The following is a 25,219-nucleotide window of genomic DNA, read 5'->3' as shown; positions in this document are numbered from 1 at the left end:
TTTTTTTTTGGACTTAGTCATTTTTCCGGCGTTTATCAGACTTTCAGATAGGGGAAATGTCAGTGAGCGTTCCGATTTCAGTTCCAGAGCGATTCGCCCATTGAGTCCTTGATATTTAGGCTATTTCAGCCAATTTTCTGGATTTTTGAAAATTTCACTTTTTTGTGAAAATATAAACTAAATGAGAGAATAATATGTGTGATGCTACCCCAGGAGAGTTCCAAATGTGTGTGGGTAGAATATATATCCCACGGGGGTAAAATTGAAAAAAGTTGAAAAAAAATTTTTTTTGGACTTAGTCATTTTTCCGGCGTTTGTCAGACTTTCAGATTGGGAAAATGTCAGTGAGCGTTCCAATTTCAGTTCCAGAGCGATTCGCCCAATGAGTCCTTGATATTTAGTCTTTTTCAGCCAATTTTCTGGATTTTTGAAAATTTCACTTTTTTGTGAAAATATCCACTAAATGAGGGAATAGTATGTGTGAGGGTACCCCAGGAGACTTCCAAATGTGTGTGGGTAGAATACATATCCCACGGGGGTAAAATTGAAAAAAGTAAAAAAAAATTTTTTTTTGGACTTAGTCATTTTTCGGCGTTTATCGGACTTTCATATAGGGGAAATGTCAGTGAGCATTCCGATTTCAGTTCCAGAGCGATTCGCCCAATGAGTCCTTGATATTTATTCTTTTTCAGCCAATTTTCTGGATTTTTGAAAATTTCACTTTTTTGTGAAAATATCCACTAAATGAGGGAATAATATGTGTGAGGGTACCCCAGGAGAGTTCCAAATGTGTGTGGGTAGAATATATATCCCACGGGGGTAAAATTGAAAAAAGTTGAAAAAAAATGTTTTTTGGACTTAGTCATTTTTCCGGCGTTTATCAGACTTTCAGATAGGGGAAATGTCAGTGAGCATTCCGATTTCAGTTCCAGAGCGAATCGCCCAATGAGTCCTTGATATTTAGTCTTTTTCAGCCAATTTTCTGGATTTTTGAAAATTTCACTTTTTTGTGAAAATATCCACTAAATGAGGGAATAATATGTGTGAGGGTACCCCAGGAGAGTTCCAAATGTGTGTGGGTAGAATATATATCCCACGGGGGTAAAATTGAAAAAAGTTGAAAAAAAATTTTTTTTGGACTTAGTCATTTTTCCGGCGTTTGTCAGACTTTCAGATTGGGAAAATGTCAGTGAGCGTTCCAATTTCAGTTCCAGAGCGATTCGCCCAATGAGTCCTTGATATTTAGTCTTTTTCAGCCAATTTTCTGGATTTTTGAAAATTTCACTTTTTTGTGAAAATATCCACTAAATGAGGGAATAGTATGTGTGAGGGTACCCCAGGAGACTTCCAAATGTGTGTGGGTAGAATACATATCCCACGGGGGTAAAATTGAAAAAAGTAAAAAAAAATTTTTTTTTGGACTTAGTCATTTTTCGGCGTTTATCGGACTTTCATATAGGGGAAATGTCAGTGAGCATTCCGATTTCAGTTCCAGAGTGATTCGCCCAATGAGTCCTTGATATTTATTCTTTTTCAGCCAATTTTCTGGATTTTTGAAAATTTCACTTTTTTGTGAAAATATCCACTAAATGAGGGAATAATATGTGTGAGGGTACCCCAGGAGAGTTCCAAATGTGTGTGGGTAGAATATATATCCCACGGGGGTAAAATTGAAAAAAGTTGAAAAAAAATGTTTTTTGGACTTAGTCATTTTTCCGGCGTTTATCAGACTTTCAGATAGGGGAAATGTCAGTGAGCATTCCGATTTCAGTTCCAGAGCGATTCGCCCAATGAGTCCTTGATATTTAGTCTTTTTCAGCCAATTTTCTGGATTTTTGAAAATTTCACTTTTTTGTGAAAATATCCACTAAATGAGGGAATAATATGTGTGAGGGTACCCCAGGAGAGTTCCAAATGTGTGTGGGTAGAATATATATCCCACGGGGGTAAAATTGAAAAAAGTTGAAAAAAATTTTTTCTTGGACTTAGTCATTTTTCCGGCGTTTATCAGACTTTCTGATAGGGGAAATGTCAGTGAGCGTTCCGATTTCAGTTCCAGAGCGATTTGCCCAATGAGTCCTTAATATTTAGTCGTTTTCAGCCAATTTTCTGGATTTTTGAAAATGTCACTTTTTTGTGAAAATATCCACTAAATGAGGGAATAATATGCGTGAGGGTACCCCAGGAGAGTTCCAAATGTGTGTGGGTAGAATATATATCCCACGGGGGTAAAATTGAAAAAAGTTGAAAAAATTTTTTTCTTGGACTTAGTTATTTTTCCAGCGTTTATCAGACTTTCTGATAGGGGAAATGTCAGTGAGCGTTCCGATTTCAGTTCCAGAGCGATTCGCCCAATGAGTCCTTGATATTTAGTCTTTTTCAGCCAATTTTCTGGATTTTTGAAAATTTCACTTTTTTGTGAAAATATCCACTAAATGAGGGAATAATATGTGTGAGGGTACCCCAGGAGAGTTCCAAATGTGTGTGGGTAGAATATATATCCCACGGGGGTAAAATTGAAAAAAGTTGAAAAAAAATGTTTTTTGGACTTAGTCATTTTTCCGGCGTTTATCAGACTTTCAGATAGGGGAAATGTCAGTGAGCATTCCGATTTCAGTTCCAGAGCGATTCGCCCAATGAGTCCTTGATATTTAGTCTTTTTCAGCCAATTTTCTGGATTTTTGAAAATTTTGCTTTTTTGTGAAAATATCCACTAAATGAGGGAATAATATGTGTGAGGGTACCCCAGGAGAGTTCCAAATGTGTGTGGGTAGAATATATATCCCACGGGGGTAAAATTGAAAAAAGTTGAAAAAAAATGTTTTTTGGACTTAGTCATTTTTCCGGCGTTTGTCAGACTTTCAGATTGGGGAAATGTCAGTGAGCGTTCCGATTTCAGTTCCAGAGCGATTCGCCCAATGAGTCCTTGATATTTATTCTTTTTCAGCCAATTTTCTGGATTTTTGAAAATTTCACTTTTTTGTGAAAATGTCCACTAAATGAGGGAATAATATGTGTGAGGGTACCCCAGGAGAGTTCCAAATGTGTGTGGGTAGAATATATATCCCACGGGGGTAAAATAGAAAAAAGTTTAAAAAAATTTTTTTTTGGACTTAGTCATTTTTCCGGCGTTCATCAGACTTTCAGATAGGGGAAATGTCAGTGAGCATTCCGATTTCAGTTCCAGAGCGATTCGCCCAATGAATCATTGATATTTAGATGTTTTCAGCCAATTTTCTGGATTTTTGAAAATTTCACTTTTATGTGAAAATATCCACTAAATGAGGGAATAATATGTGTGAGGGTACCCCAGGAGAGTTCCAAATATGTGTTGGTAGAATATATATCCCACGGGGGTAAAATTGAAAAAAGTTGAAAAAAAATGTTTTTTGGACTTAGTCATTTTTCCGGCGTTTATCAGACTTTCAGATAGGGTAAATGTCAGTGAGCATTCCGATTTCAGTTCCAGAGCGATTCGCCCAATGAGTCCTTGATATTTAGTCTTTTTCAGCCAATTTTCTGGATTTTTGAAAATTTCACTTTTTTGTGAAAATATCCACTAAATGAGGGAATAATATGTGTGAGGGTACCCCAGGAGAGTTCCAAATATGTGTGGGTAGAATATATATCCCACGGGGGTAAAATTGAAAAAAGTTGAAAAAAAATGTTTTTTGGACTTAGTCATTTTTCCGGCGTTTATCAGACTTTCAGATAGGGGAAATGTCAGTGAGCATTCCGATTTCAGTTCCAGAGCGATTCGCCCAATGAGTCCTTGATATTTAGTCTTTTTCAGCCAATTTTCTGGATTTTTGAAAATTTCACTTTTTTGTGAAATTATCCACTAAATGAGGGAATAATATGTGTGAGGGTACCCCAGGAGAGTTCCAAATGTGTGTGGGTAGAATATATATCCCACGGGGGTAAAATTGAAAAAAGTTGAAAAAAAATGTTTTTTGGACTTAGTCATTTTTCCGGCGTTTGTCAGACTTTCAGATTGGGAAAATGTCAGTGAGCTTTCCGATTTCAGTTCCAGAGCGATTCGCCCAATGAGTCCTTGATATTTAGTCTTTTTTAGCCAATTTTCTGGATTTTTGAAAATTTCACTTTTTTGTGAAAATATCCACTAAATGAGGGAATAATATGTGTGAGGGTACCCCAGGAGAGTTCCAAATGTGTGTGGGTAGAATATATATCCCACGGGGGTAAAATTGAAAAAAGTTGAAAAAAAATGTTTTTTGGACTTAGTCATTTTTCCGGCGTTTATCAAACTTTCAGATAGGGGAAATGTCAGTGAGCATTCCGATTTCAGTTCCAGAGCGATTCGCCCAATGAGTCCTTGATATTTAGTCTTTTTCAGCCAATTTTCTGGATTTTTGAAAATTTCACTTTTTTGTGAAAATATCCACTAAATGAGGGAATAATATGTGTGAGGGTACCCCAGGAGAGTTCCAAATGTGTGTGGGTAGAATATATATCCCACGGGGGTAAAATTGAAAAAAGTTGAAAAAAAATGTTTTTTGGACTTAGTCATTTTTCCGGCGTTCATCAGACTTTCAGATAGGGGAAATGTCAGTGAGCATTCCGATTTCAGTTCCAGAGCGATTCGCCCAATGAATCATTGATATTTAGTCGTTTTCAGCCAATTTTCTGGATTTTTGAAAATTTCACTTTTATGTGAAAATATCCACTAAATGAGGGAATAATATGTGTGAGGGTACCCCAGGAGAGTTCCAAATATGTGTGGGTAGAATATATATCCCACGGGGGTAAAATTGAAAAAAGTTGAAAAAAAATGTTTTTTGGACTTAGTCATTTTTCCGGCGTTTATCAGACTTTCAGATAGGGGAAATGTCAGTGAGCATTCCGATTTCAGTTCCAGAGCGATTCGCCCAATGAGTCCTTGATATTTAGTCTTTTTCAGCCAATTTTCTGGATTTTTGAAAATTTCACTTTTTTGTGAAAATATCCACTAAATGAGGGAATAATATGTGTGAGGGTACCCCAGGAGAGTTCCAAATATGTGTGGGTAGAATATATATCCCACGGGGGTAAAATTGAAAAAAGTTGAAAAAAAATGTTTTTTGGACTTAGTCATTTTTCCGGCGTTTGTCAGACTTTCAGATTGGGGAAATGTCAGTGAGCGTTCCGATTTCAGTTCCAGAGCGATTCGCCCAATGAGTCCTTGATATTTAGTCTTTTTCAGCCAATTTTCTGGATTTTTGAAAATTTCACTTTTTTGTGAAAATATCCACTAAATGAGGGAATAGTATGTGTGAGGGTACCCCAGTAGAGTTCCAAATGTGTGTGGGTAGAATATATATCCCACGGGGGTAAAATAGAAAAAAGTTTAAAAAAATTTTTTTTTGGACTTAGTCATTTTTCCGGCGTTTATCAGACTTTCAGATAGGGGAAATGTCAGTGAGCGTTCCGATTTCAGTTCCAGAGCGATTCGCCCATTGAGTCCTTGATATTTAGTCTATTTCAGCCAATTTTCTGGATTTTTGAAAATTTCACTTTTTTGTGAAAATATCCACTAAATGAGGGAATAGTATGTGTGAGGGTACCCCAGGAGACTTCCAAATGTGTGTGGGTAGAATACATATCCCACAGGGGTAAAATTGAAAAAAGTAAAAAAAAATTTTTTTTTGGACTTAGTCATTTTTCGGCGTTTATCGGACTTTCATATAGGGGAAATGTCAGTGAGCATTCCGATTTCAGTTCCAGAGCGATTCGCCCAATGAGTCCTTGATATTTATTCTTTTTCAGCCAATTTTCTGGATTTTTGAAAATTTCACTTTTTTGTGAAAATATCCACTAAATGAGGGAATAATATGTGTGAGGGTACCCCAGGAGAGTTCCAAATGTGTGTGGGTAGAATATATATCCCACGGGGGTAAAATTGAAAAAAGTTGAAAAAAAATGTTTTTTGGACTTAGTCATTTTTCCGGCGTTTATCAGACTTTCAGATAGGGGAAATGTCAGTGAGCATTCCGATTTCAGTTCCAGAGTGATTCGCCCAATGAATCATTGATATTTAGTCGTTTTCAGCCAATTTTCTGGATTTTTGAAAATTTCACTTTTATGTGAAAATATCCACTAAATGAGGGAATAATATGTGTGAGGGTACCCCAGGAGAGTTCCAAATATGTGTGGGTAGAATATATATCCCACGGGGGTAAAATTGAAAAAAGTTGAAAAAAAATGTTTTTTGGACTTAGTCATTTTTCCGGCGTTTATCAGACTTTCAGATAGGGGAAATGTCAGTGAGCATTCCGATTTCAGTTCCAGAGCGATTCGCCCAATGAGTCCTTGATATTTATTCTTTTTCAGCCAATTTTCTGGATTTTTGAAAATTTCACTTTTTTGTGAAAATATCCACTAAATGAGGGAATAATATGTGTGAGGGTACCCCAGGAGAGTTCCAAATGTGTGTGGATAGAATATATATCCCACGGGGGTAAAATTGAAAAAAGTTGAAAAAAAATGTTTTTTGGACTTAGTCATTTTTCCGGCGTTTGTCAGACTTTCAGATTGGGAAAATGTCAGTGAGCATTCCGATTTCAGTTCCAGAGCGATTCGCCCAATGAGTCCTTGATATTTATTCTTTTTCAGCCAATTTTCTGGATTTTTGAAAATTTCACTTTTTTGTGAAAATATCCACTAAATGAGGGAATAATATGTGTGAGGGTACCCCAGGAGAGTTCCAAATGTGTGTGGGTAGAATACATATCCCACAGGGGTAAAATTGAAAAAAGTAAAAAAAAATTTTTTTTTGGACTTAGTCATTTTTCGGCGTTTATCGGACTTTCATATAGGGGAAATGTCAGTGAGCATTCCGATTTCAGTTCCAGAGCGATTCGCCCAATGAGTCCTTGATATTTATTCTTTTTCAGCCAATTTTCTGGATTTTTGAAAATTTCACTTTTTTGTGAAAATATCCACTAAATGAGGGAATAATATGTGTGAGGGTACCCCAGGAGAGTTCCAAATGTGTGTGGGTAGAATATATATCCCACGGGGGTAAAATTGAAAAAAGTTGAAAAAAAATGTTTTTTGGACTTAGTCATTTTTCCGGCGTTTATCAGACTTTCAGATAGGGGAAATGTCAGTGAGCATTCCGATTTCAGTTCCAGAGTGATTCGCCCAATGAATCATTGATATTTAGTCGTTTTCAGCCAATTTTCTGGATTTTTGAAAATTTCACTTTTATGTGAAAATATCCACTAAATGAGGGAATAATATGTGTGAGGGTACCCCAGGAGAGTTCCAAATATGTGTGGGTAGAATATATATCCCACGGGGGTAAAATTGAAAAAAGTTGAAAAAAAATGTTTTTTGGACTTAGTCATTTTTCCGGCGTTTATCAGACTTTCAGATAGGGGAAATGTCAGTGAGCATTCCGATTTCAGTTCCAGAGCGATTCGCCCAATGAGTCCTTGATATTTAGTCTTTTTCAGCCAATTTTCTGGATTTTTGAAAATTTCACTTTTTTGTGAAAATATCCACTAAATGAGGGAATAATATGTGTGAGGGTACCCCAGGAGAGTTCCAAATGTGTGTGGATAGAATATATATCCCACGGGGGTAAAATTGAAAAAAGTTGAAAAAAAATGTTTTTTGGACTTAGTCATTTTTCCGGCGTTTATCAGACTTTCAGATAGGGGAAATGTCAGTGAGCATTCCGATTTCAGTTCCAGAGCGATTCGCCCAATGAGTCCTTGATATTTAGTCTTTTTCAGCCAATTTTCTGGATTTTTGAAAATTTCACTTTTTTGTGAAAATATCCACTAAATGAGGGAATAATATGTGTGAGGGTACCCCAGGAGAGTTCCAAATGTGTGTGGGTAGAATATATATCCCACGGGGGTAAAATTGAAAAAAGTTGAAAAAAAATGTTTTTTGGACTTAGTCATTTTTCCGGCGTTTGTCAGACTTTCAGATTGGGGAAATGTCAGTGAGCGTTCCGATTTCAGTTCCAGAGCGATTCGCCCAATGAGTCCTTGATATTTATTCTTTTTCAGCCAATTTTCTGGATTTTTGAAAATTTCACTTTTTTGTGAAAATGTCCACTAAATGAGGGAATAATATGTGTGAGGGTACCCCAGGAGAGTTCCAAATGTGTGTGGGTAGAATATATATCCCACGGGGGTAAAATAGAAAAAAGTTTAAAAAAATTTTTTTTTGGACTTAGTCATTTTTCGGCGTTTATCGGACTTTCATATAGGGGAAATGTCAGTGAGCATTCCGATTTCAGTTCCAGAGCGATTCGCCCAATGAGTCCTTGATATTTATTCTTTTTCAGCCAATTTTCTGGATTTTTGAAAATTTCACTTTTTTGTGAAAATATCCACTAAATGAGGGAATAATATGTGTGAGGGTACCCCAGGAGAGTTCCAAATGTGTGTGGGTAGAATATATATCCCACGGGGGTAAAATTGAAAAAAGTTGAAAAAAAATGTTTTTTGGACTTAGTCATTTTTCCGGCGTTTATCAGACTTTCAGATAGGGGAAATGTCAGTGAGCATTCCGATTTCAGTTCCAGAGCGATTCGCCCAATGAGTCCTTGATATTTAGTCTTTTTCAGCCAATTTTCTGGATTTTTGAAAATTTCACTTTTTTGTGAAAATATCCACTAAATGAGGGAATAATATGTGTGAGGGTACCCCAGGAGAGTTCCAAATGTGTGTGGGTAGAATATATATCCCACGGGGGTAAAATTGAAAAAAGTTGAAAAAAAATGTTTTTTGGACTTAGTCATTTTTCCGGCGTTTATCAGACTTTCAGATAGGGGAAATGTCAGTGAGCATTCCGATTTCAGTTCCAGAGTGATTCGCCCAATGAATCATTGATATTTAGTCGTTTTCAGCCAATTTTCTGGATTTTTGAAAATTTCACTTTTATGTGAAAATATCCACTAAATGAGGGAATAATATGTGTGAGGGTACCCCAGGAGAGTTCCAAATATGTGTGGGTAGAATATATATCCCACGGGGGTAAAATTGAAAAAAGTTGAAAAAAAATGTTTTTTGGACTTAGTCATTTTTCCGGCGTTTATCAGACTTTCAGATAGGGGAAATGTCAGTGAGCATTCCGATTTCAGTTCCAGAGCGATTCGCCCAATGAGTCCTTGATATTTAGTCTTTTTCAGCCAATTTTCTGGATTTTTGAAAATTTCACTTTTTTGTGAAAATATCCACTAAATGAGGGAATAATATGTGTGAGGGTACCCCAGGAGAGTTCCAAATGTGTGTGGATAGAATATATATCCCACGGGGGTAAAATTGAAAAAAGTTGAAAAAAAATGTTTTTTGGACTTAGTCATTTTTCCGGCGTTTATCAGACTTTCAGATAGGGGAAATGTCAGTGAGCATTCCGATTTCAGTTCCAGAGCGATTCGCCCAATGAGTCCTTGATATTTAGTCTTTTTCAGCCAATTTTCTGGATTTTTGAAAATTTCAATTTTTTGTGAAAATATCCACTAAATGAGGGAATAATATGTGTGAGGGTACCCCAGGAGAGTTCCAAATGTGTGTGGGTAGAATATATAACCCACGGGGGTAAAATTGAAAAAAGTTGAAAAAAAATGTTTTTTGGACTTAGTCATTTTTCCGGCGTTTGTCAGACTTTCAGATTGGGGAAATGTCAGTGAGCGTTCCGATTTCAGTTCCAGAGCGATTCGCCCAATGAGTCCTTGATATTTATTCTTTTTCAGCCAATTTTCTGGATTTTTGAAAATTTCACTTTTTTGTGAAAATGTCCACTAAATGAGGGAATAATATGTGTGAGGGTACCCCAGGAGAGTTCCAAATGTGTGTGGGTAGAATATATATCCCACGGGGGTAAAATAGAAAAAAGTTTAAAAAAATTTTTTTTTGGACTTAGTCATTTTTCCGGCGTTCATCAGACTTTCAGATAGGGGAAATGTCAGTGAGCATTCCGATTTCAGTTCCAGAGCGATTCGCCCAATGAATCATTGATATTTAGTCGTTTTCAGCCAATTTTCTGGATTTTTGAAAATTTCACTTTTATGTGAAAATATCCACTAAATGAGGGAATAATATGTGTGAGGGTACCCCAGGAGAGTTCCAAATATGTGTGGGTAGAATATATATCCCACGGGGGTAAAATTGAAAAAAGTTGAAAAAAAATGTTTTTTGGACTTAGTCATTTTTCCGGCGTTTATCAGACTTTCAGATAGGGGAAATGTCAGTGAGCATTCCGATTTCAGTTCCAGAGCGATTCGCCCAATGAGTCCTTGATATTTAGTCTTTTTCAGCCAATTTTCTTGATTTTTGAAAATTTCACTTTTTTGTGAAAATATCCACTAAATGAGGGAATAATATGTGTGAGGGTACCCCAGGAGAGTTCCAAATATGTGTGGGTAGAATATATATCCCACGGGGGTAAAATTGAAAAAAGTTGAAAAAAAATGTTTTTTGGACTTAGTCATTTTTCCGGCGTTTATCAGACTTTCAGATAGGGGAAATGTCAGTGAGCATTCCGATTTCAGTTCCAGAGCGATTCGCCCAATGAGTCCTTGATATTTAGTCTTTTTCAGCCAATTTTCTGGATTTTTGAAAATTTCACTTTTTTGTGAAAATATCCACTAAATGAGGGAATTATATGTGTGAGGGTACCCCAGGAGAGTTCCAAATGTGTGTGGGTAGAATATATATCCCACGGGGGTAAAATTGAAAAAAGTTGAAAAAAAAATGTTTTTTGGACTTAGTCATTTTTCCGGCGTTTATCAGACTTTCAGATAGGGGAAATGTCAGTGAGCATTCCGATTTCAGTTCCAGAGCGATTCACCCAATGAGTCCTTGATATTTAGTCTTTTTCAGCCAATTTTCTGGATTTTTGAAAATTTCACTTTTTTGTGAAAATATCCACTAAATGAGGGAATAATATGTGTGAGGGTACCCCAGGAGAGTTCCAAATGTGTGTGGGTAGAATATATATCCCACGGGGGTAAAATTGAAAAAAGTTGAAAAAAAATGTTTTTTGGACTTAGTCATTTTTCCGGCGTTTATCAGACTTTCAGATAGGGGAAATGTCAGTGAGCATTCCGATTTCAGTTCCAGAGCGATTCGCCCAATGAGTCCTTGATATTTAGTCTTTTTCAGCCAATTTTCTGGATTTTTGAAAATTTCACTTTTTTGTGAAAATATCCACTAAATGAGGGAATAATATGTGTGAGGGTACCCCAGGAGAGTTCCAAATGTGTGTGGGTAGAATATATATCCCACGGGGGTAAAATTGAAAAAAGTTGAAAAAAAATGTTTTTTGGACTTAGTCATTTTTCCGGCGTTTATCAGACTTTCAGATAGGGGAAATGTCAGTGAGCATTCCGATTTCAGTTCCAGAGTGATTCGCCCAATGAATCATTGATATTTAGTCGTTTTCAGCCAATTTTCTGGATTTTTGAAAATTTCACTTTTTTGTGAAAATATCCACTAAATGAGGGAATAATATGTGTGAGGGTACCCCAGGAGAGTTCCAAATGTGTGTGGGTAGAATATATATCCCACGGGGGTAAAATTGAAAAAAGTTGAAAAAAAATGTTTTTTGGACTTAGTCATTTTTCCGGCGTTTATCAGACTTTCAGATAGGGGAAATGTCAGTGAGCATTCCGATTTCAGTTCCAGAGCGATTCGCCCAATGAGTCCTTGATATTTAGTCTTTTTCAGCCAATTTTCTGGATTTTTGAAAATTTCACTTTTTTGTGAAAATATCCACTAAATGAGGGAATAATATGTGTGAGGGTACCCCAGGAGAGTTCCAAATGTGTGTGGGTAGAATATATATCCCACGGGGGTAAAATTGAAAAAAGTTGAAAAAAAATGTTTTTTGGACTTAGTCATTTTTCCGGCGTTTGTCAGACTTTCAGATTGGGGAAATGTCAGTGAGCGTTCCGATTTCAGTTCCAGAGCGATTCGCCCAATGAGTCCTTGATATTTATTCTTTTTCAGCCAATTTTCTGGATTTTTGAAAATTTCACTTTTTTGTGAAAATGTCCACTAAATGAGGGAATAATATGTGTGAGGGTACCCCAGGAGAGTTCCAAATGTGTGTGGGTAGAATATATATCCCACGGGGGTAAAATAGAAAAAAGTTTAAAAAAATTTTTTTTTGGACTTAGTCATTTTTCCGGCGTTCATCAGACTTTCAGATAGGGGAAATGTCAGTGAGCATTCCGATTTCAGTTCCAGAGCGATTCGCCCAATGAATCATTGATATTTAGTCGTTTTCAGCCAATTTTCTTGATTTTTGAAAATTTCACTTTTATGTGAAAATATCCACTAAATGAGGGAATAATATGTGTGAGGGTACCCCAGGAGAGTTCCAAATATGTGTGGGTAGAATATATATCCCACGGGGGTAAAATTGAAAAAAGTTGAAAAAAAATGTTTTTTGGACTTAGTCATTTTTCCGGCGTTTATCAGACTTTCAGATAGGGGAAATGTCAGTGAGCATTCCGATTTCAGTTCCAGAGCGATTCGCCCAATGAGTCCTTGATATTTAGTCTTTTTCAGCCAATTTTCTTGATTTTTGAAAATTTCACTTTTTTGTGAAAATATCCACTAAATGAGGGAATAATATGTGTGAGGGTACCCCAGGAGAGTTCCAAATATGTGTGGGTAGAATATATATCCCACGGGGGTAAAATTGAAAAAAGTTGAAAAAAAATGTTTTTTGGACTTAGTCATTTTTCCGGCGTTTATCAGACTTTCAGATAGGGGAAATGTCAGTGAGCATTCCGATTTCAGTTCCAGAGCGATTCGCCCAATGAGTCCTTGATATTTAGTCTTTTTCAGCCAATTTTCTGGATTTTTGAAAATTTCACTTTTTTGTGAAATTATCCACTAAATGAGGGAATAATATGTGTGAGGGTACCCCAGGAGAGTTCCAAATGTGTGTGGGTAGAATATATATCCCACGGGGGTAAAATTGAAAAAAGTTGAAAAAAAATGTTTTTTGGACTTAGTCATTTTTCCGGCGTTTGTCAGACTTTCAGATTGGGAAAATGTCAGTGAGCTTTCCGATTTCAGTTCCAGAGCGATTCGCCCAATGAGTCCTTGATATTTAGTCTTTTTTAGCCAATTTTCTGGATTTTTGAAAATTTCACTTTTTTGTGAAAATATCCACTAAATGAGGGAATAATATGTGTGAGGGTACCCCAGGAGAGTTCCAAATGTGTGTGGGTAGAATATATATCCCACGGGGGTAAAATTGAAAAAAGTTGAAAAAAAATGTTTTTTGGACTTAGTCATTTTTCCGGCGTTTATCAAACTTTCAGATAGGGGAAATGTCAGTGAGCATTCCGATTTCAGTTCCAGAGCGATTCGCCCAATGAGTCCTTGATATTTAGTCTTTTTCAGCCAATTTTCTGGATTTTTGAAAATTTCACTTTTTTGTGAAAATATCCACTAAATGAGGGAATAATATGTGTGAGGGTACCCCAGGAGAGTTCCAAATGTGTGTGGGTAGAATATATATCCCACGGGGGTAAAATTGAAAAAAGTTGAAAAAAAATGTTTTTTGGACTTAGTCATTTTTCCGGCGTTCATCAGACTTTCAGATAGGGGAAATGTCAGTGAGCATTCCGATTTCAGTTCCAGAGCGATTCGCCCAATGAATCATTGATATTTAGTCGTTTTCAGCCAATTTTCTGGATTTTTGAAAATTTCACTTTTATGTGAAAATATCCACTAAATGAGGGAATAATATGTGTGAGGGTACCCCAGGAGAGTTCCAAATATGTGTGGGTAGAATATATATCCCACGGGGGTAAAATTGAAAAAAGTTGAAAAAAAATGTTTTTTGGACTTAGTCATTTTTCCGGCGTTTATCAGACTTTCAGATAGGGGAAATGTCAGTGAGCATTCCGATTTCAGTTCCAGAGCGATTCGCCCAATGAGTCCTTGATATTTAGTCTTTTTCAGCCAATTTTCTGGATTTTTGAAAATTTCACTTTTTTGTGAAAATATCCACTAAATGAGGGAATAATATGTGTGAGGGTACCCCAGGAGAGTTCCAAATATGTGTGGGTAGAATATATATCCCACGGGGGTAAAATTGAAAAAAGTTGAAAAAAAATGTTTTTTGGACTTAGTCATTTTTCCGGCGTTTGTCAGACTTTCAGATTGGGGAAATGTCAGTGAGCGTTCCGATTTCAGTTCCAGAGCGATTCGCCCAATGAGTCCTTGATATTTAGTCTTTTTCAGCCAATTTTCTGGATTTTTGAAAATTTCACTTTTTTGTGAAAATATCCACTAAATGAGGGAATAGTATGTGTGAGGGTACCCCAGTAGAGTTCCAAATGTGTGTGGGTAGAATATATATCCCACGGGGGTAAAATAGAAAAAAGTTTAAAAAAATTTTTTTTTGGACTTAGTCATTTTTCCGGCGTTTATCAGACTTTCAGATAGGGGAAATGTCAGTGAGCGTTCCGATTTCAGTTCCAGAGCGATTCGCCCATTGAGTCCTTGATATTTAGTCTATTTCAGCCAATTTTCTGGATTTTTGAAAATTTCACTTTTTTGTGAAAATATCCACTAAATGAGGGAATAGTATGTGTGAGGGTACCCCAGGAGACTTCCAAATGTGTGTGGGTAGAATACATATCCCACAGGGGTAAAATTGAAAAAAGTAAAAAAAAATTTTTTTTTGGACTTAGTCATTTTTCGGCGTTTATCGGACTTTCATATAGGGGAAATGTCAGTGAGCATTCCGATTTCAGTTCCAGAGCGATTCGCCCAATGAGTCCTTGATATTTATTCTTTTTCAGCCAATTTTCTGGATTTTTGAAAATTTCACTTTTTTGTGAAAATATCCACTAAATGAGGGAATAATATGTGTGAGGGTACCCCAGGAGAGTTCCAAATGTGTGTGGGTAGAATATATATCCCACGGGGGTAAAATTGAAAAAAGTTGAAAAAAAATGTTTTTTGGACTTAGTCATTTTTCCGGCGTTTATCAGACTTTCAGATAGGGGAAATGTCAGTGAGCATTCCGATTTCAGTTCCAGAGTGATTCGCCCAATGAATCATTGATATTTAGTCGTTTTCAGCCAATTTTCTGGATTTTTGAAAATTTCACTTTTATGTGAAAATATCCACTAAATGAGGGAATAATATGTGTGAGGGTACCCCAGGAGAGTTCCAAATATGTGTGGGTAGAATATATATCCCACGGGGGTAAAATTGAAAAAAGTTGAAAAAAAATGTTTTTTGGACTTAGTCATTTTTCCGGCGTTTATCAGACTTTCAGATAGGGGAAATGTCAGTGAGCATTCCGATTTCAGTTCCAGAGCGATTCGCCCAATGAGTCCTTGATATTTATTCTTTTTCAGCCAATTTTCTGGATTTTTGAAAATTTCACTTTTTTGTGAAAATATCCACTAAATGAGGGAATAATATGTGTGAGGGTACCCCAGGAGAGTTCCAAATGTGTGTGGATAGAATATATATCCCACGGGGGTAAAATTGAAAAAAGTTGAAAAAAAATGTTTTTTGGACTTAGTCATTTTTCCGGCGTTTGTCAGACTTTCAGATTGGGAAAATGTCAGTGAGCATTCCGATTTCAGTTCCAGAGCGATTCGCCCAATGAGTCCTTGATATTTATTCTTTTTCAGCCAATTTTCTGGATTTTTGAAAATTTCACTTTTTTGTGAAAATATCCACTAAATGAGGGAATAATATGTGTGAGGGTACCCCAGGAGAGTTCCAAATGTGTGTGGGTAGAATACATATCCCACAGGGGTAAAATTGAAAAAAGTAAAAAAAAATTTTTTTTTGGACTTAGTCATTTTTCGGCGTTTATCGGACTTTCATATAGGGGAAATGTCAGTGAGCATTCCGATTTCAGTTCCAGAGCGATTCGCCCAATGAGTCCTTGATATTTATTCTTTTTCAGCCAATTTTCTGGATTTTTGAAAATTTCACTTTTTTGTGAAAATATCCACTAAATGAGGGAATAATATGTGTGAGGGTACCCCAGGAGAGTTCCAAATGTGTGTGGGTAGAATATATATCCCACGGGGGTAAAATTGAAAAAAGTTGAAAAAAAATGTTTTTTGGACTTAGTCATTTTTCCGGCGTTTATCAGACTTTCAGATAGGGGAAATGTCAGTGAGCATTCCGATTTCAGTTCCAGAGTGATTCGCCCAATGAATCATTGATATTTAGTCGTTTTCAGCCAATTTTCTGGATTTTTGAAAATTTCACTTTTATGTGAAAATATCCACTAAATGAGGGAATAATATGTGTGAGGGTACCCCAGGAGAGTTCCAAATATGTGTGGGTAGAATATATATCCCACGGGGGTAAAATTGAAAAAAGTTGAAAAAAAATGTTTTTTGGACTTAGTCATTTTTCCGGCGTTTATCAGACTTTCAGATAGGGGAAATGTCAGTGAGCATTCCGATTTCAGTTCCAGAGCGATTCGCCCAATGAGTCCTTGATATTTAGTCTTTTTCAGCCAATTTTCTGGATTTTTGAAAATTTCACTTTTTTGTGAAAATATCCACTAAATGAGGGAATAATATGTGTGAGGGTACCCCAGGAGAGTTCCAAATGTGTGTGGATAGAATATATATCCCACGGGGGTAAAATTGAAAAAAGTTGAAAAAAAATGTTTTTTGGACTTAGTCATTTTTCCGGCGTTTATCAGACTTTCAGATAGGGGAAATGTCAGTGAGCATTCCGATTTCAGTTCCAGAGCGATTCGCCCAATGAGTCCTTGATATTTAGTCTTTTTCAGCCAATTTTCTGGATTTTTGAAAATTTCACTTTTTTGTGAAAATATCCACTAAATGAGGGAATAATATGTGTGAGGGTACCCCAGGAGAGTTCCAAATGTGTGTGGGTAGAATATATATCCCACGGGGGTAAAATTGAAAAAAGTTGAAAAAAAATGTTTTTTGGACTTAGTCATTTTTCCGGCGTTTGTCAGACTTTCAGATTGGGGAAATGTCAGTGAGCGTTCCGATTTCAGTTCCAGAGCGATTCGCCCAATGAGTCCTTGATATTTATTCTTTTTCAGCCAATTTTCTGGATTTTTGAAAATTTCACTTTTTTGTGAAAATGTCCACTAAATGAGGGAATAATATGTGTGAGGGTACCCCAGGAGAGTTCCAAATGTGTGTGGGTAGAATATATATCCCACGGGGGTAAAATAGAAAAAAGTTTAAAAAAATTTTTTTTTGGACTTAGTCATTTTTCGGCGTTTATCGGACTTTCATATAGGGGAAATGTCAGTGAGCATTCCGATTTCAGTTCCAGAGCGATTCGCCCAATGAGTCCTTGATATTTATTCTTTTTCAGCCAATTTTCTGGATTTTTGAAAATTTCACTTTTTTGTGAAAATATCCACTAAATGAGGGAATAATATGTGTGAGGGTACCCCAGGAGAGTTCCAAATGTGTGTGGGTAGAATATATATCCCACGGGGGTAAAATTGAAAAAAGTTGAAAAAAAATGTTTTTTGGACTTAGTCATTTTTCCGGCGTTTATCAGACTTTCAGATAGGGGAAATGTCAGTGAGCATTCCGATTTCAGTTCCAGAGCGATTCGCCCAATGAGTCCTTGATATTTAGTCTTTTTCAGCCAATTTTCTGGATTTTTGAAAATTTCACTTTTTTGTGAAAATATCCACTAAATGAGGGAATAATATGTGTGAGGGTACCCCAGGAGAGTTCCAAATGTGTGTGGGTAGAATATATATCCCACGGGGGTAAAATTGAAAAAAGTTGAAAAAAAATGTTTTTTGGACTTAGTCATTTTTCCGGCGTTTATCAGACTTTCAGATAGGGGAAATGTCAGTGAGCATTCCGATTTCAGTTCCAGAGTGATTCGCCCAATGAATCATTGATATTTAGTCGTTTTCAGCCAATTTTCTGGATTTTTGAAAATTTCACTTTTATGTGAAAATATCCACTAAATGAGGGAATAATATGTGTGAGGGTACCCCAGGAGAGTTCCAAATATGTGTGGGTAGAATATATATCCCACGGGGGTAAAATTGAAAAAAGTTGAAAAAAAATGTTTTTTGGACTTAGTCATTTTTCCGGCGTTTATCAGACTTTCAGATAGGGGAAATGTCAGTGAGCATTCCGATTTCAGTTCCAGAGCGATTCGCCCAATGAGTCCTTGATATTTAGTCTTTTTCAGCCAATTTTCTGGATTTTTGAAAATTTCACTTTTTTGTGAAAATATCCACTAAATGAGGGAATAATATGTGTGAGGGTACCCCAGGAGAGTTCCAAATGTGTGTGGATAGAATATATATCCCACGGGGGTAAAATTGAAAAAAGTTGAAAAAAAATGTTTTTTGGACTTAGTCATTTTTCCGGCGTTTATCAGACTTTCAGATAGGGGAAATGTCAGTGAGCATTCCGATTTCAGTTCCAGAGCGATTCGCCCAATGAGTCCTTGATATTTAGTCTTTTTCAGCCAATTTTCTGGATTTTTGAAAATTTCAATTTTTTGTGAAAATATCCACTAAATGAGGGAATAATATGTGTGAGGGTACCCCAGGAGAGTTCCAAATGTGTGTGGGTAGAATATATAACCCACGGGGGTAAAATTGAAAAAAGTTGAAAAAAAATGTTTTTTGGACTTAGTCATTTTTCCGGCGTTTGTCAGACTTTCAGATTGGGGAAATGTCAGTGAGCGTTCCGATTTCAGTTCCAGAGCGATTCGCCCAATGAGTCCTTGATATTTATTCTTTTTCAGCCAATTTTCTGGATTTTTGAAAATTTCACTTTTTTGTGAAAATGTCCACTAAATGAGGGAATAATATGTGTGAGGGTACCCCAGGAGAGTTCCAAATGTGTGTGGGTAGAATATATATCCCACGGGGGTAAAATAGAAAAAAGTTTAAAAAAATTTTTTTTTGGACTTAGTCATTTTTCCGGCGTTCATCAGACTTTCAGATAGGGGAAATGTCAGTGAGCATTCCGATTTCAGTTCCAGAGCGATTCGCCCAATGAATCATTGATATTTAGTCGTTTTCAGCCAATTTTCTGGATTTTTGAAAATTTCACTTTTATGTGAAAATATCCACTAAATGAGGGAATAATATGTGTGAGGGTACCCCAGGAGAGTTCCAAATATGTGTGGGTAGAATATATATCCCACGGGGGTAAAATTGAAAAAAGTTGAAAAAAAATGTTTTTTGGACTTAGTCATTTTTCCGGCGTTTATCAGACTTTCAGATAGGGGAAATGTCAGTGAGCATTCCGATTTCAGTTCCAGAGCGATTCGCCCAATGAGTCCTTGATATTTAGTCTTTTTCAGCCAATTTTCTTGATTTTTGAAAATTTCACTTTTTTGTGAAAATATCCACTAAATGAGGGAATAATATGTGTGAGGGTACCCCAGGAGAGTTCCAAATATGTGTGGGTAGAATATATATCCCACGGGGGTAAAATTGAAAAAAGTTGAAAAAAAATGTTTTTTGGACTTAGTCATTTTTCCGGCGTTTATCAGACTTTCAGATAGGGGAAATGTCAGTGAGCATTCCGATTTCAGTTCCAGAGCGATTCGCCCAATGAGTCCTTGATATTTAGTCTTTTTCAGCCAATTTTCTGGATTTTTGAAAATTTCACTTTTTTGTGAAAATATCCACTAAATGAGGGAATTATATGTGTGAGGGTACCCCAGGAGAGTTCCAAATGTGTGTGGGTAGAATATATATCCCACGGGGGTAAAATTGAAAAAAGTTGAAAAAAAAATGTTTTTTGGACTTAGTCATTTTTCCGGCGTTTATCAGACTTTCAGATAGGGGAAATGTCAGTGAGCATTCCGATTTCAGTTCCAGAGCGATTCACCCAATGAGTCCTTGATATTTAGTCTTTTTCAGCCAATTTTCTGGATTTTTGAAAATTTCACTTTTTTGTGAAAATATCCACTAAATGAGGGAATAATATGTGTGAGGGTACCCCAGGAGAGTTCCAAATGTGTGTGGGTAGAATATATATCCCACGGGGGTAAAATTGAAAAAAGTTGAAAAAAAATGTTTTTTGGACTTAGTCATTTTTCCGGCGTTTATCAGACTTTCAGATAGGGGAAATGTCAGTGAGCATTCCGATTTCAGTTCCAGAGCGATTCGCCCAATGAGTCCTTGATATTTAGTCTTTTTCAGCCAATTTTCTGGATTTTTGAAAATTTCACTTTTTTGTGAAAATATCCACTAAATGAGGGAATAATATGTGTGAGGGTACCCCAGGAGAGTTCCAAATGTGTGTGGGTAGAATATATATCCCACGGGGGTAAAATTGAAAAAAGTTGAAAAAAAATGTTTTTTGGACTTAGTCATTTTTCCGGCGTTTATCAGACTTTCAGATAGGGGAAATGTCAGTGAGCATTCCGATTTCAGTTCCAGAGTGATTCGCCCAATGAATCATTGATATTTAGTCGTTTTCAGCCAATTTTCTGGATTTTTGAAAATTTCACTTTTTTGTGAAAATATCCACTAAATGAGGGAATAATATGTGTGAGGGTACCCCAGGAGAGTTCCAAATGTGTGTGGGTAGAATATATATCCCACGGGGGTAAAATTGAAAAAAGTTGAAAAAAAATGTTTTTTGGACTTAGTCATTTTTCCGGCGTTTATCAGACTTTCAGATAGGGGAAATGTCAGTGAGCATTCCGATTTCAGTTCCAGAGCGATTCGCCCAATGAGTCCTTGATATTTAGTCTTTTTCAGCCAATTTTCTGGATTTTTGAAAATTTCACTTTTTTGTGAAAATATCCACTAAATGAGGGAATAATATGTGTGAGGGTACCCCAGGAGAGTTCCAAATGTGTGTGGGTAGAATATATATCCCACGGGGGTAAAATTGAAAAAAGTTGAAAAAAAATGTTTTTTGGACTTAGTCATTTTTCCGGCGTTTGTCAGACTTTCAGATTGGGGAAATGTCAGTGAGCGTTCCGATTTCAGTTCCAGAGCGATTCGCCCAATGAGTCCTTGATATTTATTCTTTTTCAGCCAATTTTCTGGATTTTTGAAAATTTCACTTTTTTGTGAAAATGTCCACTAAATGAGGGAATAATATGTGTGAGGGTACCCCAGGAGAGTTCCAAATGTGTGTGGGTAGAATATATATCCCACGGGGGTAAAATAGAAAAAAGTTTAAAAAAATTTTTTTTTGGACTTAGTCATTTTTCCGGCGTTCATCAGACTTTCAGATAGGGGAAATGTCAGTGAGCATTCCGATTTCAGTTCCAGAGCGATTCGCCCAATGAATCATTGATATTTAGTCGTTTTCAGCCAATTTTCTTGATTTTTGAAAATTTCACTTTTATGTGAAAATATCCACTAAATGAGGGAATAATATGTGTGAGGGTACCCCAGGAGAGTTCCAAATATGTGTGGGTAGAATATATATCCCACGGGGGTAAAATTGAAAAAAGTTGAAAAAAAATGTTTTTTGGACTTAGTCATTTTTCCGGCGTTTATCAGACTTTCAGATAGGGGAAATGTCAGTGAGCATTCCGATTTCAGTTCCAGAGCGATTCGCCCAATGAGTCCTTGATATTTAGTCTTTTTCAGCCAATTTTCTTGATTTTTGAAAATTTCACTTTTTTGTGAAAATATCCACTAAATGAGGGAATAATATGTGTGAGGGTACCCCAGGAGAGTTCCAAATATGTGTGGGTAGAATATATATCCCACGGGGGTAAAATTGAAAAAAGTTGAAAAAAAATGTTTTTTGGACTTAGTCATTTTTCCGGCGTTTATCAGACTTTCAGATAGGGGAAATGTCAGTGAGCATTCCGATTTCAGTTCCAGAGCGATTCGCCCAATGAGTCCTTGATATTTAGTCTTTTTCAGCCAATTTTCTGGATTTTTGAAAATTTCACTTTTTTGTGAAAATATCCACTAAATGAGGGAATTATATGTGTGAGGGTACCCCAGGAGAGTTCCAAATGTGTGTGGGTAGAATATATATCCCACGGGGGTAAAATTGAAAAAAGTTGAAAAAAAAATGTTTTTTGGACTTAGTCATTTTTCCGGCGTTTATCAGACTTTCAGATAGGGGAAATGTCAGTGAGCATTCCGATTTCAGTTCCAGAGCGATTCACCCAATGAGTCCTTGATATTTAGGCTTTTTCTGCCAATTTTCTGGATTTTTGAAAATTTCACTTTTTTGTGAAAATATCCACTAAATGAGGGAATAATATGTGTGAGGGTACCCCAGGAGAGTTCCAAATGTGTGTGGGTAGAATATATGTCCCACGGGGGTAAAATTGAAAAAAGTTGAAAAAAAATTTTTTTTGGACTTAGTCATTTTTCGGCGTTTATCAGACTTTCATATAGGGGAAATGTCAGTGAGCGTTCCGATTTCAGTTCCAGAGCGATTCGCCCAATGAGTCCTTGATATTTAGTCTATTTCAGCCAATTTTCTGGATTTTTGAAAATATCACTTTTTTGTGAAAATATAAACTAAATGAGAGAATAATATGTGTGAGGGTACCCCAGGAGAGTTCCAAATGTGTGTGGGTAGAATATATATCCCACGGGGGTAAAATTGAAAAAAGTTGAAAAAAAATGTTTTTTGGACTTAGTCATTTTTCCGGCGTTTATCAGACTTTCAGATAGGGGAAATGTCAGTGAGCGTTCCGATTTCAGTTCCAGAGCGATTCGCCCAATGAGTCCTTGATATTTAGTCTTTTTCAGCCAATTTTCTGGATTTTTGAAAATTTCACTTTTTTGTGAAAATATCCACTAAATGAGGGAATAGTATGTGTGAGGGTACCCCAGGAGACTTCCAAATGTGTGTGGGTAGAATACATATCCCACGGGGGTAAAATTGAAAAAAGTAAAAAAAAATTTTTTTTTGGACTTAGTCATTTTTCGGCGTTTATCGGACTTTCATATAGGGTAAATGTCAGTGAGCATTCCGATTTCAGTTCCAGAGCGATTCGCCCAATGAGTCCTTGATATTTAGTCTTTTTCAGCCAATTTTCTGGATTTTTGAAAATTTCACTTTTTTGTGAAAATATCCACTAAATGAGGGAATAATATGTGTGAGGGTACCCCAGGAGAGTTCCAAATGTGTGTGGGTAGAATATATATCCCACGGGGGTAAAATTGAAAAAAGTTGAAAAAAAATGTTTTTTGGACTTAGTCATTTTTCCGGCGTTTATCAGACTTTCAGATAGGGGAAATGTCAGTGAGCATTCCGATTTCAGTTCCAGAGCGATTCGCCCAATGAGTCCTTGATATTTAGTCGTTTTCAGCCGAATTTCTGGATTTTTGAAAATTTCACTTTATTGTGAAAATGTCCACTAAATGAGGGAATAATATGTGTGAGGGTACCCCAGGAGAGTTCCAAATGTGTGTGGGTAGAATATATATCCCACGGGGGTAAAATAGAAAAAAGTTTAAAAAAATTTTTTTTTGGACTTAGTCATTTTTCCGGCGTTTATCAGACTTTCAGATAGGGGAAATGTCAGTGAGCATTCCGATTTCAGTTCCAGAGCGATTCGCCCAATGAATCATTGATATTTAGTCGTTTTCAGCCAATTTTCTGGATTTTTGAAAATTTCACTTTTATGTGAAAATATCCACTAAATGAGGGAATAATATGTGTGAGGGTACCCCAGGAGAGTTCCAAATATGTGTGGGTAGAATATATATCCCACGGGGGTAAAATTGAAAAAAGTTGAAAAAAAATGTTTTTTGGACTTAGTCATTTTTCCGGCGTTTATCAGACTTTCAGATAGGTGAAATGTCAGTGAGCATTCCGATTTCAGTTCCAGAGCGATTCGCCCAATGAGTCCTTGATATTTAGTCTTTTTCAGCCAATTTTCTGGATTTTTGAAAATTTCACTTTTTTGTGAAAATATCCACTAAATGAGGGAATAATATGTGTGAGGGTACCCCAGGAGAGTTCCAAATGTGTGTGGGTAGAATATATATCCCACGGGGGTAAAATTGGAAAAAGTTGAAAAAAAATGTTTTTTGGACTTAGTCATTTTTCCGGCGTTTGTCAGACTTTCAGATTGGGGAAATGTCAGTGAGCGTTCCGATTTCAGTTCCAGAGCGATTCGCCAATGAGTCCTTGATATTTAGTCTTTTTCAGCCAATTTTCTGGATTTTTGAAAATTTCACTTTTTTGTGAAAATATCCACTAAATGAGGGAATAGTATGTGTGAGGGTACCCCAGGAGACTTCCAAATGTGTGTGGGTAGAATACATATCCCACGGGGGTAAAATTGAAAAAAGTAAAAAAAAATTTTTTTTTGGACTTAGTCATTTTTCGGCGTTTATCGGACTTTCATATAGGGTAAATGTCAGTGAGCATTCCGATTTCAGTTCCAGAGCGATTCGCCCAATGAGTCCTTGATATTTATTCTTTTTCAGCCAATTTTCTGGATTTTTGAAAATTTCACTTTTTTTGTGAAAATATCCACTAAATGAGGGAATAATATGTGTGAGGGTACCCCAGGAGAGTTCCAAATGTGTGTGGGTAGAATATATATCCCACGGGGGTAAAATTGAAAAAAGTTGAAAAAAAATTTTTTTTGGACTTAGTCATTTTTCCGGCGTTTATCAGACTTTCAGATAGGGGAAATGTCAGTGAGCATTCCGATTTCAGTTCCAGAGTGATTCGCCCAATGAGTCCTTGATATTTAGTCTTTTTCAGCCAATTTTCTGGATTTTTGAAAATTTCACTTTTTTGTGAAAATATCCACTAAATGAGGGAATAATATGTGTGAGGGTACCCCAGGAGAGTTCCAAATGTGTGTGGGTAGAATATATATCCCACGGGGGTAAAATTGAAAAAAGTTGAAAAAAAAATGTTTTTTGGACTTAGTCATTTTTCCGTCGTTTATCAGACTTTCAGATAGGGGAAATGTCAGTGAGCATTCCGATTTCAGTTCCAGAGCGATTCGCCCAATGAGTCCTTGATATTTAGTCTTTTTCAGCCAATTTTCTGGATTTTTGAAAATTTCACTTTTTTGTGAAAATATCCACTAAATGAGGGAATAGTATGTGTGAGGGTACCCCAGGAGACTTCCAAATGTGTGTGGGTAGAATACATATCCCACGTGGGTAAAATTGAAAAAAGTAAAAAAAAATTTTTTTTTGGACTTAGTCATTTTTCGGCGTTTATCGGACTTTCATATAGGGTAAATGTCAGTGAGCATTCCGATTTCAGTTCCAGAGCGATTCGCCCAATGAGTCCTTGATATTTATTCTTTTTCAG

This window comes from Phyllobates terribilis, unplaced genomic scaffold (genome assembly GCF_046119375.1).
Source record: "Phyllobates terribilis strain yellow unplaced genomic scaffold, ASM4611937v1 Scaffold_2__4_contigs__length_985480577, whole genome shotgun sequence".
Lineage (NCBI taxonomy): Eukaryota > Metazoa > Chordata > Amphibia > Anura > Dendrobatidae > Phyllobates > Phyllobates terribilis.
This window is presented reverse-complemented; position numbering follows the sequence as displayed.